Raw genomic sequence first — 13,092 nt, 5'->3', positions numbered from 1 at the left:
ATGGGGTGTTGATAGTATAACTTAAAAGGGTGGCTACTAGATCTCACATAATAATCTTATTACTCAGAAAAATGATACACTGAGAAAATGCACGTGAACATGAATTATTAGGTTTCAACCAAGTTGAATTGGCAATGGTGTTTCTCTTTGGATTTAAAAGAAACCCAGCTCACTATCTTCTCTCACAAGACTGCTCCTCCTTCTCCACCTCTGGAAAGCCTCTCTGAATGACTGATATCTTATATACAAGCCACTGATTTACTTACTTCTCTTTGATGGGCCCTTTGAGCTATGTCACATATTTCTGGAGGAACACAACACTCTCTACACCTTACTTCAACTGTCCGTGTCTGCCTGGACACTGGACCACTGTGGGAATTATCCTAGAGTGACAGGTGTTCAGCAACTAAATCCTAAAGCTGTCATTCATTCTCATGGTAGTCAATCCAAAACTACTGCCCTGGGAGAGTTTTGATGACTTTATCATGAACACACACACACACACACACACACACACACACACACACACACACACACACTCTCTTTCTTTCCGCACACTTTTGTCATGAACAAGTGTGTCTTATTTAAACAATGATGCAGAACAGCCAAGTGCTAAACCATCTCCAGCTCAACACTAACCCATGGTAATCAGAAGAAAGGAGCAACTAAGAAACATACCATGGTGCTGGTGAACTAAACTGAAATAACGTAGGTGGTGAAGTTCCCACCAAGAAGCCATCATTAAAATTACTAGGACCTATTCAGCTGGTGGGGTGTGTGTGTGTGTGTGTGTGTGGAAAGACTGTAATTACTGTATCCAGAAAGAATAAAGATACAGTGACCAATATCCTGACTAAGAAAGCACTGATGCAGTGAGAGTATCAGAATAACAGTGCTTCCAGAAGTGCACCAGGGAAGGGGTGGTTTCTGATTACCTTTCCTTCCCCAGGAAGGGGCCCTCTGTGCCACCCAAAAATATGTCCCTAAAGGCTGTGTAAGGGACACATGAGGAAGTAATAAAAACAATTCACCCCTTCCCCAGTGCACTAATGCAGTTAGTCTGGAAGTGTTATTCTGGTTGTCTTACTGCATTGGTGCTTCATCAGGATGTCAGCCGTTGTACAGTTATTTCTTTCCCAGCATTAGTAATTACTTTAAACAGCCATCTCTTTCCATAATTTCCCCCCTCTTTTGATTCATTTGAATTCATTGATTCATTTGAAGTATGCATGCATGATGTTATACAATTGCTACATTTTTTCTGGAGATAATTTCATTTCATTGATGAAAACTGGGGCTTCTAGAAGTATGTTCTTTGCTGTGCACATTTGTATATGTCTGTAAAGCACTGCAACCACTAAATATTTATTTATAATCAGTGTATGGAAAGCTCCCATATGCATTCACTTATGTGTTTGGTATGTTATTAGGATTATTTTGAGGTTGATCTAGATATTCCATGGTTACAATGGAAAAATATGCCCTTTCTTAGTCTCTCATCCATCACAAATCGTTGTTGTATCTTTGGGGCAATATTACTTTCAGCTGATTAAACAATAACTTTGGCCAGCCAAAGATAACTTTGGCCAACTTTGGTCCATTCATCCTGAGGAGATTGACTACCAGAGTTCCCTATTTATACTTCCCTAATCACACATCCAGACCATCTCATATTGTGATTTGGGGTCAGCTGAATATGCTTACAATGGACATTGTGTGAAAGGATCCCTGTTAGCTGGAAAAGACAAAGACAGAGGGAGAGGACAAGGTAAATGTAAACTAATAAAAGAAAGCATGACAAGATTGAGGACAGAGTTGGAAAAAAACTCAGGAACAAAAATTCTCAAGCAAATTCTTCTAGCTACAATTTGCTTGCAAAAATTAAAGTTTATATTCTTGTAACCCCAACATGCCAGGTAATGACACTGCCAGTGTATGCTGGGAGCAGTGATTTTGCCCCACCCAGCCTTTGTTAAAGCACAAGGCTGATGGAGTTATTTAATTGGTTGAGGGTTTAGGTGGGGGTAACTAGTGAGCTGGCAGAGCTATCTCTAACCCTGCTAGTTTGGGTTAGAGAGAGCTCTGCCAGCTCACTGGTTACAAACAGCTCAGTGTTTGTGAGGCGATGCTTCTTGCATACACCTTGACCCTATATGGGTTGGCTAAGAAGAGCGGTGCTCAGCCTTAGGGCCATAAGGTTGCTTCAAACTGGAGTGTAATTGCCTGACAAGATTTAGGTATAGAGTTAGCATTTTGGCTCTGAAGCTATTAGTGCCCTCACTGTAGGGGAATGGAGAGCCTATTCCTGCTGCAGTATTAATTGGATTTGATTAATGAAGTTGTGGTCCTTACTAGGGGCAGTTCAAAGGCAGTGGGGGTCTCCCTTTAAGAGTGGGGGAAGGTGTACTTAACCCAGAGGTGTATCTAGGGAAAATAGCGCCTAGGGCAAGCACTGAAATTGCGCCCCCTGTCCAGACATCTGACACCCATCTTTCAGATAACCTTACCATAATATCAGCTGAAAAATACAAGTCAAGCTCATTAATCTTTTAAAAGTTCAAAGACTATTTAGCAGTGGATGTAGCCAGACCAAAAAATGCTGGAAAATTACAAATTTCAATATTCTGGGGCTCATGAAATACCCAAATACTTTGTGGAGGTGTAGTTGGAAAACTAAACAGAAGTGCCTATCTAATTCTCTACTATGCATTGTAGCATCACTATTACATAAGTTTTAAAAATAAATGGAGAATTTGACTTTTCCTAGATACTCTGAAAATAATTAAAGGATATGCAGAGTAAACTGTGTCACTGCTTGGAATATATTCTAGTATTTCAGAAAGACAGTTAAAATGAGAGAAAGAGAGCAAGAAACTCCCAGTGGGCCTTAATACTAAGGATTTCACACTGATTCAAAGACAAACTCACCATTAATAGCCATATTATTAAGACACCACATTTAACTCACTTATTATAAGAAGCAAAGTAAGAGCAAATGAATACAATCCTAGCTCATAAGCTTCAGCTCATTATTCACAAGCCCTGATTCTCTGTACATAGTGCCAAACTGACTATGTGTACAGTGACATATTATATTAAATTATTATTATTTTTACCTGTAGCCCCTTCAGGGCACTTTCCTATAGGCTGTGGGAGGAAGGTGTCTGCAAAGGTTACCCTTCCCACCACTGGCCTCTAGGGCCTCACAGAGACCCTTTGAGCATGTGCAGTGGCCATTTTTAAAAATAATTGGTGTTTTTTTTTTAAAAAAATGGCCGCTGAAACCAAAATGGCCACCGTGCATGCGCAAATGGCCTCTGTGAGGCCTGGCATGGCCGAGGGCCTCACAGAGGCCATTTGAGCATGTGCAGAGGCCATTTTGTTTTTGGTGGCCATTTTTTTAAAAAAAATTAATTTTAAGAATTTGCGCCCCCTTCAAGTGGCGCCCAGGGCACGTGCCCTGTCTGCCCTACCTTAGGTACATGCACAGCCCTAGCCCTTACCTCCAAGAAATCTGGTCTTGTGTCTTTATTGGTGTGTGGACAATGGATGTTGTTTATTTCAACATTTTAGAAAAGAGCAAGATGTACAAGTATACCAATACTTTAGCTCACACAACAAACTTAGCTGGTCTAGCAGCATATTTGGCTTTCCTTCCTTTGATAGACTCAGGCTGTATCACAGAATGCTTTTGAAACACCCCTAAGTTTCATATTTTAAAAATGCCATATAGCATGACTTGGGGGAGATGCTGCTTGAGAGGGGGAAAAAGCCTAAATCCTCCTTGGATTTACTGAACTGATTTCATGGTTTTACTGTATCTATAATGGACATTAAACTCAGCAATACATTGACCACTAACATTATTTAATGTTCATCATCAAGATTTAAGTTTTGTAAAGGCATTCCTAACAGGCAAATTTCTCTAGCAAAATTTAAAGCTGTCTTACATTTGAAAAGTGGAATTCGAAATTGGAAATTTAATCAGATTTCAAATGTGTGCAAAGTTTTGTTTCAGCTGCAATAGATTCAGCATCTGTGGAAAATGCTGGTGTTTGAAGTAGGATTGGAAGTAAGAAAATGAGATGACTGGATAGACACTGTTCTATACCCAGGGAGTTACATGACAGAAGCCATAAGTAAGGTTGGCGCTGAAACTTCTCCAAAATGAAATTCAAAAGTGAAAACTGGTAAAATCCATATCCAATTTGTTTTTTTGTTTTTTTTTTTAAAAAATCAGTAAAGTTGGAATTAATTCAGAAATGTCAAAATTAATGTAGGAAATACATCAGAATTTTGGAATTTGAAAAATGATGCCTGTGATGTGTTTTGTCACCCAGGACTCAATAAACTATCTAAAATCATGTTTAGTTATTTTTCATGTGGGGGTGGGGGAGCTTGAAAAAATTCAAAAGATTAAAATTCAATGCTTTTAGCTTGTATTATTATTATTTATTATTATTATTTCGATTTCTATACCGCCCTTCCAAAAATGGCTCAGGGCAGTTTACAAAGAGAGATAACAAACAAATAAGATGGCTCCCTGTCCCCAAAGGGCTCACATTCTAAAAAGAAACATAAGACAGACACCAGCAACAGTCACTGGAAGTACAGCGCAGGGGATGGATAGGGCCAGTTACTCTCCCCCTGTTAAATAAAGAGAATCACCACGGTAAAAGGTGCCTCTTTGCCCAGTTAGCAGGGCAGTTGCTTTAAATCTAAAGAGAGAGGTCTGATGGGAGTGGGTTCAGAGGGAGAGGTCTGTTGAGTGGCAGAGGGAAAAGTGAAAGGAGCATTTCATCAAATGGCATGCTAGGCCTGTGCAAAGTCAGATTGGAATGTTGGAATTCATAATCAGTAAAATAAAAGCTGACATCTCCAATCAGACATTTACTTCCCAATATCAGATTGGAAATATCCAATGTCAGAAAACCAGAATTCATGTCAGGATTCGTGTTGGGAGATCAGAAGTACAAAATGCTGGAAACTGCCATTTAAAAAACCTTTGAAAAAATAGCATTTTAACCCATAGAGGGGAATAGGGAAATGGGGGAAAAAATCACTTTAAAACATGGATTAGTCCTAGAGCCTTGAAAAATGTGGGGAAGGTGGTCAGGCCCCCTTTTAATGAATTTGAAGATAATTGGTCAATCCCCTGATTGCCAGTGAATTTTTGAAAATTTGGTTTAAAATGGCTAAAAATTGTGAATTTTACAAAACTTCTGAAACTGAAGAACCTCCTTGGACCATCATTCCCTGAGGTCATGAAGGAATCTGCCCTTTGTCCTCATGAAAAGGGATAATAGCACAGCCCCTTTGCCCTCACCCTTTTATATTTCTGGAATGGATGGGCATATAGTTATGAAATCTGAGAAAAATGAAGTACACATTGGCAGGAGTGTGTGTGTGTGTGTGTGTGTGTGTGTGTTTCATGGCTATGGGTAACTCCTCTGGTTTGGGGGGAAATTTTGGGGGGGAAACTAAAAATAGGGGGGGAAGGGCTAAAAGTGGCTTCTTTTAAGCCAGAACTCTGCAGAAAGTGAAAGTACTTTGAATGATTCTGTTTTTGTGGTTAGAAAGAATTTCTCACTTTCCCTTCTAGACATTAAGAGATTAAAAGCTGTGAAATCCATTTAATCCTTTTTAAAAGGTCCGCCTGTTCCTGCAAAGGAGGAGAAGAAGAAATATAATATCAAAGGAATGTCCTTTTTTGTCCATAGGGGGGCGGAATGATGGTCCAAGGAGGGCTTCTGATCCAGAATGTTTTGTAAAGTTCTGGCTTGAAACAAGCCGGATTTCACCATTTTTAACCAGTTATGTTTTTTAAAACGATCCAAACATCAGAGCAGTAACCCATAGCTTTGATTTAAAAAAAATAACAGTCCTGGCAAGGTGGACTTCCTACGTGCCAGATTTCATAACTGTATGGCCATCCATTCTAGAAATATATAAGGAGAGGGGGGCAAAAGGGGCATGCTGTTACCCCATTTCATGAAGGGCAGATCCTTCCACATGCTGGTAGAATGATGGTCCAGGGAGGTTTGGTTTCAGAAATTTGGGCTTGAAACAAGCCAGATTTCACCACTTTTAACCAACCCCCCCCCCACCCACCAAAAATCAGATTGAACAATTTTCCTTAAATTCACTACACTGAGTCCTGATCTCCTTCTACACATGTGTGGAAGGTTCCAATGTTCCAGATCTAACTAGTGATTTTATTTCAATTTCCCCATTGACCACTAAGGGGAAAAACTGGATTTAAATTGCAATTACGATTTAAATTCAAATCCAATCCAATCCCGGACATCTCCAGAGCCCATAGAATCCGAATCCAACATTGTCAAAGTCACACCAGGTCAGATCTGAATCTGAATTCTCTGAATGCACACAGGCCTAGTATGTATAATGCCATTGCATTTTCAACATATGAGAATTTCAACAAAAATGTTAATAATAAAAAGATGTTAATGCAACTTTGAATGTATTTATTGCTTTCTATTAATATTGTAACCCACTTTGGGAACTCAGGTTGAAATGTGGGATAAAATTTTTAAAAATAAATAAGACTCCTTGCTGGATTGGAACGAAGGTATGGAATGAGTGAGCTGGCTGGACACATGAGTCTTCCTTAGGCATAAACACATGTGAGCTAAAAAAAAACCCTGGGGTATGGGATGGAGGTGGTTTACCTCCAGAAGGAAGGGTGATGGAAGAATCACTATAGGTATCCCATGCAGTTTCTATACTCAGATGTGACTGGAGTACTATAGGGAAAAGTCATGGTGAAGTGGCTCCCATATCACTGCATCTAACATATTGCCCAAGAAGAAAATATATAATCTCTTCTCTCTCTATAGAATTCTCTTAGATGAACCTGTCGCTAATCTCATGCATGGCAGCTCTCATAAAAGTTTGCAAGCGAGGGGAGGAGGAAAGGAAAGCGATGGCGGTGGGGAACATAAGGCCGATGGACAAGCCAGAAAGTGGGCAGGTGGGGAGAAAAAGAAAAAGTGGCGGGCGGGGGGGGGGGGAGGAGAAAGCAGCAGCAGCCAGGAGGGAAGAAAGTGGCAGCCAGCCAGAAAAAGTGGCCGGCCAGAGAGAAAAACATTGGAGGGGGGAAGAGGGTGAGGGCTGAGAACGAAGGGCTGTGAACGAGGGAGAACTAGAGGTGCAGATGTGCTGCACCTAGGCCAGCTAGTTTTATCTATTTGCTTCTGGCAAAAGCTGGCAGTTCTGAACATGACACAGTGGCTATATATTTAAAGTGATACAGGCCACACACTTTGAGCTAACAAAACAATTCTCTGGATTTCTGCCATTACTGATCAGTTCATCAGTGCCAATGACCAACTACTGAAGTGCCTATATAAAACTCATGAAATAGGCTCTTCACTCAGTTCAGTTTTCTTCCATCTGTGTCTTGAGAAAATGAAAAGCTTGAAATGGAGAAAGCTTTTAAAGGAACTATTTCCCCTTTCTTAGTTTGCCTTCAGACACTGCAGTGAATCAACTACAGTGCTATATTATTATCAAAGTCCCATAAGAGAAAATGAAAAACAGGATGTTATTTCTACCACTGTCCTTTTTGCTATATTTCTGCCATGCCAACATTAACTAGATAATACATTTAAAACAAAGGAAATTGAACTAGTGAACTCAAACTTTGTTTCTGGTCCCCAATTTCTTTGTGGATGTAACATTCCATTAAGATCAGATACATCATTATCCATGGTTGGTAAATTCTCAACTTGTGTCCATTAGAAAATCTTTAAGGACATAAGCAATTCTGCCCAAGATTCATTTGTGTAATATTCTCATTGGTCACAACAGAAGTTCATAAAGTTTAATCACCTTAGTATATGAACCTCTACCACTTTAAGTGGAAGCCAATATTAAGCTGCAGTTCTAAGCACAGTTACCCAGAGGCAAATCCCCATTAGACTTCTGGAGTAGACATGTTTAAGATCAGGGTATCAGGAACAAAACTTGTATTGATGCTTCAGCAGGTTCAACCATGCCAGCAAGTAGTTGTGTGGAGTTTTCCACTTCCCACACCTCCTTCCTGTCATTCAGCAGCCTGATCTTCTTCCTAACACCATTGTTAAAATATAATATCTTTCATAAAACAATAAGCAAATTTACATTCACAGCTTTAATCTTTTACTATTGCTTTAGGGATGCAGTTGCACATTGAAGGAAGCCACATACATTTATTGCAATTTGAGATCAATTCTATACCTCCTGTGATATACCAGTCATTATGCCTTTCACAAATATTGCAGTTAATGGGATAAAAGATGTTTGTAATGACTCAGAAATGCAATTTAAGACAGCTGACTGACAAAACTAATTAATCACTAGAAAGAAATCTGTGAGGACAAAATAACACCTGCCAGACACAGAGACAAACATAAGCCAATTATGTATTATATCTTCCAAGTAGCTCACTACTAAAAACTATAATAAAAATCAATGTTCTTTGTAGGACTGAAAAATGAAGATTTCATAAGAAGATCATGAGTGCATTTCTACACAAAGAACTAAAGTAATGCTACTTAGTCATTTTTACATATACTTGCACTTTTGGTACTTATGAGGAAGTGGACCAGCTGCTTGGAAGGCTGGGACCCACTAAGTGCATGCTCAACCCTTGCACTTCATGGTTGGTGAAGGTTGCTGGGGGTGGGGGGACTGGATCCATGGGTGGGGTGGTGAATGTCTCCCTGAATGAGGGGGTGGTGCCCTCCAGCTGAAGGAGGCAGCCATTAGGTCTCTCCTAAAAAAAGCTTTCACTGGACCAAGATGATTTTCACCAAGATGAAACTGAATACTTAGATCCTTTCCAATCTGCCTTCCAGCCTGGATACAGGACAGATACTGCCCTGGTTACCCTGGTGGATGACCTATGCCTGGAGACAGACAGAGGAAGTGTGACTCTGCTGAGTCTTCTGGACTTCTATCATCCACAGTTGGTGCATCAGATGCGATCCTACTTGGAGAAACCAGACCCACCTGACCTCAGTCACTGATATCCAGATTGGATGAATGCAATGCACTGTATGTGGGGCTGCCCTTGAAGATGGTTTGGAAGCTTCAGCTGGTCCAGAATGCTGCTGCAAGAATGCTCATGGACACAAGTCACTTCATGAGGTCATACCTATCTTGAGGCAGCTTCACTGGTTACCCAGTCTACTTCCAGGCTAGATTCAAGGTGCTGGTCGTGACCTTTAAAGCCTACATGGTTTGGGATTGGGGTACATTTCAGACCACATTTGTCCATATGAACCTTCTGGGCCCTCCATTCAGCATTGTTGGCCCTGTTTATGGGCCTGCCACTAATGAAGATCTGGTTGGTGGGGACTAGAGGCAGGGCTTTTTCAGTTGTGGCCCCTCCATTTCATGTCTTGCAGGGTCAGGCAGTGTTGGTCTCACTGTGAAGACTTACCAGAGGAGTTAAGCAGAAGTAGAGATCAGATTACAAGCCAGGATTGGAAGCCAGGAGATCAGGTCTACATGGGAGCAGGCAAGTCAGGTCAGTCAAAGCGGGGGTCAGAAGCTAAGTGACCAGGTCTACACAGGAGCAGGGCAAGGAACAGGCTACAAGCTTGGGCAATGAAGTTGCTGCAGCAAGGGCCTGCAGTAGACTGAGCCCTTTTCAAGAGAAGTCAGTTCTGGATATGCCTCCTGGTCTGGAGTGTGTCAGTCTTAAAGTAGCCATACCTTTTCCCTCAGTCTCTGCATGCAACATAGCTAAGGCATGGCTTCAGCTTCTTCCTCTGAGCTGGAGGAGGAGGAAGAGGGCAAGGGTGCATCCTCAGGATGAAGGGGAGGTTCCAGAGACACAGGGTCTCCCAAATTCTGGAGCAGGGGGCTTTCTTCTTCAGCCAGGTCTTTGGAGTCTATCTGAGGCTCAGGGTCTGTCTTCAATGAAGTGGTGTCAAGCTTGGGGTCTGTGTCAGATGGCGGGGTCAGGTTCAGGGATCATGACATCCAGCTTTGGAACACCCTCCCGGAAGGGCTTCACCAGGCTCCCTCCCTCAGTGTTTTTAAACAAAAGGCACATTTAGAGAGGTTTTTCAATGCTTTATCCACTGCTTAGATCAGGTAGGCTTCTTAGTTTTTAGCTTTTACTCTTTAGCTTTGAAACTTTCATAATTTATAGCTTTTACATTAGGTTTTAGCGTGGTCTTTTACCTTTAATTGGTTTTATTTTTTAAAAAACCCTATTGTGTCTATCCCATTAGTGTTTTGAACCACCCTGAGCAGTATATTTCTGGAAGGGTGGGGTATAAATATTTAAATTAAAATTAATGTACTGATCAGAAGACGTAAGATCTAACCAATGGTTTGCCTTATGCCTAAATATAATTTTGTACCAGTATACAAACCAGTAAAATCATATCCCATTCCTATGCACCGAGGGTGGGGGGCGGCAGCAGCAGTGCTGGCAGCCACGCTGGGCTAGTAAGAACTTTAAACTACTTATTTCACTGCCCCGCGGCTGTCCTTCTGTGGTTCCCCCCAACCCTTTACAAGTATAGCCGCTCGAACTGCCAGACTTGTTCAAACAGACTGGGCTGGCCAGTCAGTTCGACCAAACCAGTTTGGCAACAGGTGGTTCAGTTCAATTTCTATCCGAATTTGAGCCAAACCACGATTTTTGGTTTGTGCACACCCCTGCCAGAGTCTGGTTCCTGAGCCTTCCAGATGATATTCTCTACCCAACATCCAATGTTGGGCACAAATATTATTTATTCACCTTCCCAAAGCTATTAGTTCTGGGGGAAGTTCCCATTGTCACCAATGGAAACTTTCACCACCAGGTCAATAATAGCTTTGGGAAGAGGGGGCAATTCTCAATAGGACCTTGGCATAGGGGGAAAGAGTGGATAGGGACAATTGCTCTCTCCCCACTAAATATAAGAGAATTGCCATGTTACAAGATGCCTCTTTGCTCTGCTACCTCCTCACTATACACCATTGTCTTGATCCCAATTGCTCCCCACGGCAGCAATTTTAATTAAAAAAAACCAGAAGCACAAATTATGGATTTTGCATCAAGTATAGTTCGATAGAAAGACTTGGCATGCACTTTTTATGCATGTGCAGAAGATTTCCTTGGTTGCTGTAGAAATAATACTCAGGTTTCTTTAATCACTTTTTAAATGTGTACATTAGCTAGATGCAATCCTTATAACAAACTCGTAATAGAAGTATTATTATCCCCAGATTGGAGCTGAAGCTGAGAGGGATGCCTAAAGACATTTAGTGAGTTCATAACAGAAGCAAGATTCAAACTGAGGCAGTCCTGATTCACAGCTCAGTCTCTTTGCCACTATGCCACACCAGCTCCCAACAAACAAAAGCCCCTTTGCTAAGCTCAGCTTGTGATGTGGGCATACATCACCGCTACTGGAGTGAAGCCCCACTCTGAACAATGAATTATCACATGGCTGATACACATTATTGCCACCATATGGAAGCTGCTTTAGATCACTCAGTGGCTATCTCACAATGGAAAGTTCATGTGCAGTAGCTTACTATGCAGACTTGATGATTTGGGAAGAGGCCATCACTCAGTGGAACAGCACATGCTTTGCATGCAGAACATCCCAAGTTCAATCTTCAGCATCTTCTGATGGAGGTTGTGATAGACTCTTGTCTGTAATCCTGAAGAGTCATTGCTAGTCAGTGTAGACAGTACTGACCTAATGGACCAATACACCCTTTCAGTATAAGGCAAATTTATATATTCATATGTGCTCCCTTTTGGTAGAGCCACTTGAAGTTAGAGGCAGAGGTGCACCTAGGTGATTTGGGAGCCTGGACCTAAAAGCCTTTGGAGCCCCCTTCCCACCACTTTGGAGACACCCCCCCCCACACACACACCTTGACACATGCCTTCAAGAACACATGGATTCTTGAGAGCACAAACAGCAACTGAACTCACAAGAATGTAAGAACATAAAACAAATATGTATGCAAATATGCATTAGTAGAAACATTTCAACACACAATTTAACATATCCCCACCCCACATATTTCTTTCCCCACTCCCCCTCTGTCTCTAAAGCAGAGGTCACACTCAGCCACCTGGCAAAGTGGTGGGCCAGCACTACCTAGGACAGACTAAGGAGGATTTGGAGGCCCCCAGGGGGTGTGGAGGCCCTCGACTTCAGCCCAGAAGTCCAGGGGTAGGAGTGCCTCTAGTAAGAGGGTGATGAAAGTGCACAGAAATAGGCTTACTAGGTAGTGGCAACTGCCATGCAGATAAATGTAAAGTGGCCTTCACATGGCCCCAGTCACCATATCCTAGGCCTAAACACATTTATTCAAATGCAGGTCATGGTGATTTCAACTGGATGCATTCCCAAGAAAGTACGTTCAGATCAGAATGATTAGTTGATTTCAAAAGGGGATAGCAATATTGTTGGACACACTCTGAATTCTGTCAAAGTATTGGTGTGTTGATGTCCAGCCAAATTAGTATTCTTTACTGTGAAGGGTAAGCCCTAGAAGAAAGTTATTCTTGACATGTGTGAATTGTATTGGGAGGTGGTGGACTTCTGGGCTTCTAATTGGGCATGGCGAGAGCCAGTGTTGGTGTTGTGGTTTGAATGTTGGGCTAGGACTGAGGAGTCCTCATTCAGCCATAAAACTCTCTGGGAGACTCAAAGCCTGTCACTTATCTCTCTGCCTAACCCACCTCACAGAGCTGTTGTCAAGATAAACAAAAATGTACACTGCCCTGGGCTCCTTGTAGGAAGAGTGGGATATAAATGTAAAGAAATCAAAACCTCTTTGGAGAGATGAGATAAAGTTACTATCTATTCCTGTAGACAACTTGCCAGATTTGAGCATCTAGGGCAGGGATAGGCAACCTAGCCTCTCCAGATGCTCTTGAACTACAACTTCCATCATTCCCTGCCACAATCGGTTGTTATACATTAAATAAATAAATTCCCAGCCACAATAAATAGTTCAACAACAGCTGGAGAACCAAGGTTGCCGACCTCTGATCTAGGGGACAGGGAAACCTAAATTCCTTCTTTGAATCATGGCTCCCATTCCTTTCTTATCTAGGAACTAAAG

Source organism: Hemicordylus capensis, chromosome 3 (genome assembly GCF_027244095.1).
Source record: "Hemicordylus capensis ecotype Gifberg chromosome 3, rHemCap1.1.pri, whole genome shotgun sequence".
In the NCBI taxonomy this organism is placed as follows: domain Eukaryota; kingdom Metazoa; phylum Chordata; class Lepidosauria; order Squamata; family Cordylidae; genus Hemicordylus; species Hemicordylus capensis.
Note: the sequence above shows the minus strand (reverse complement) of the source record.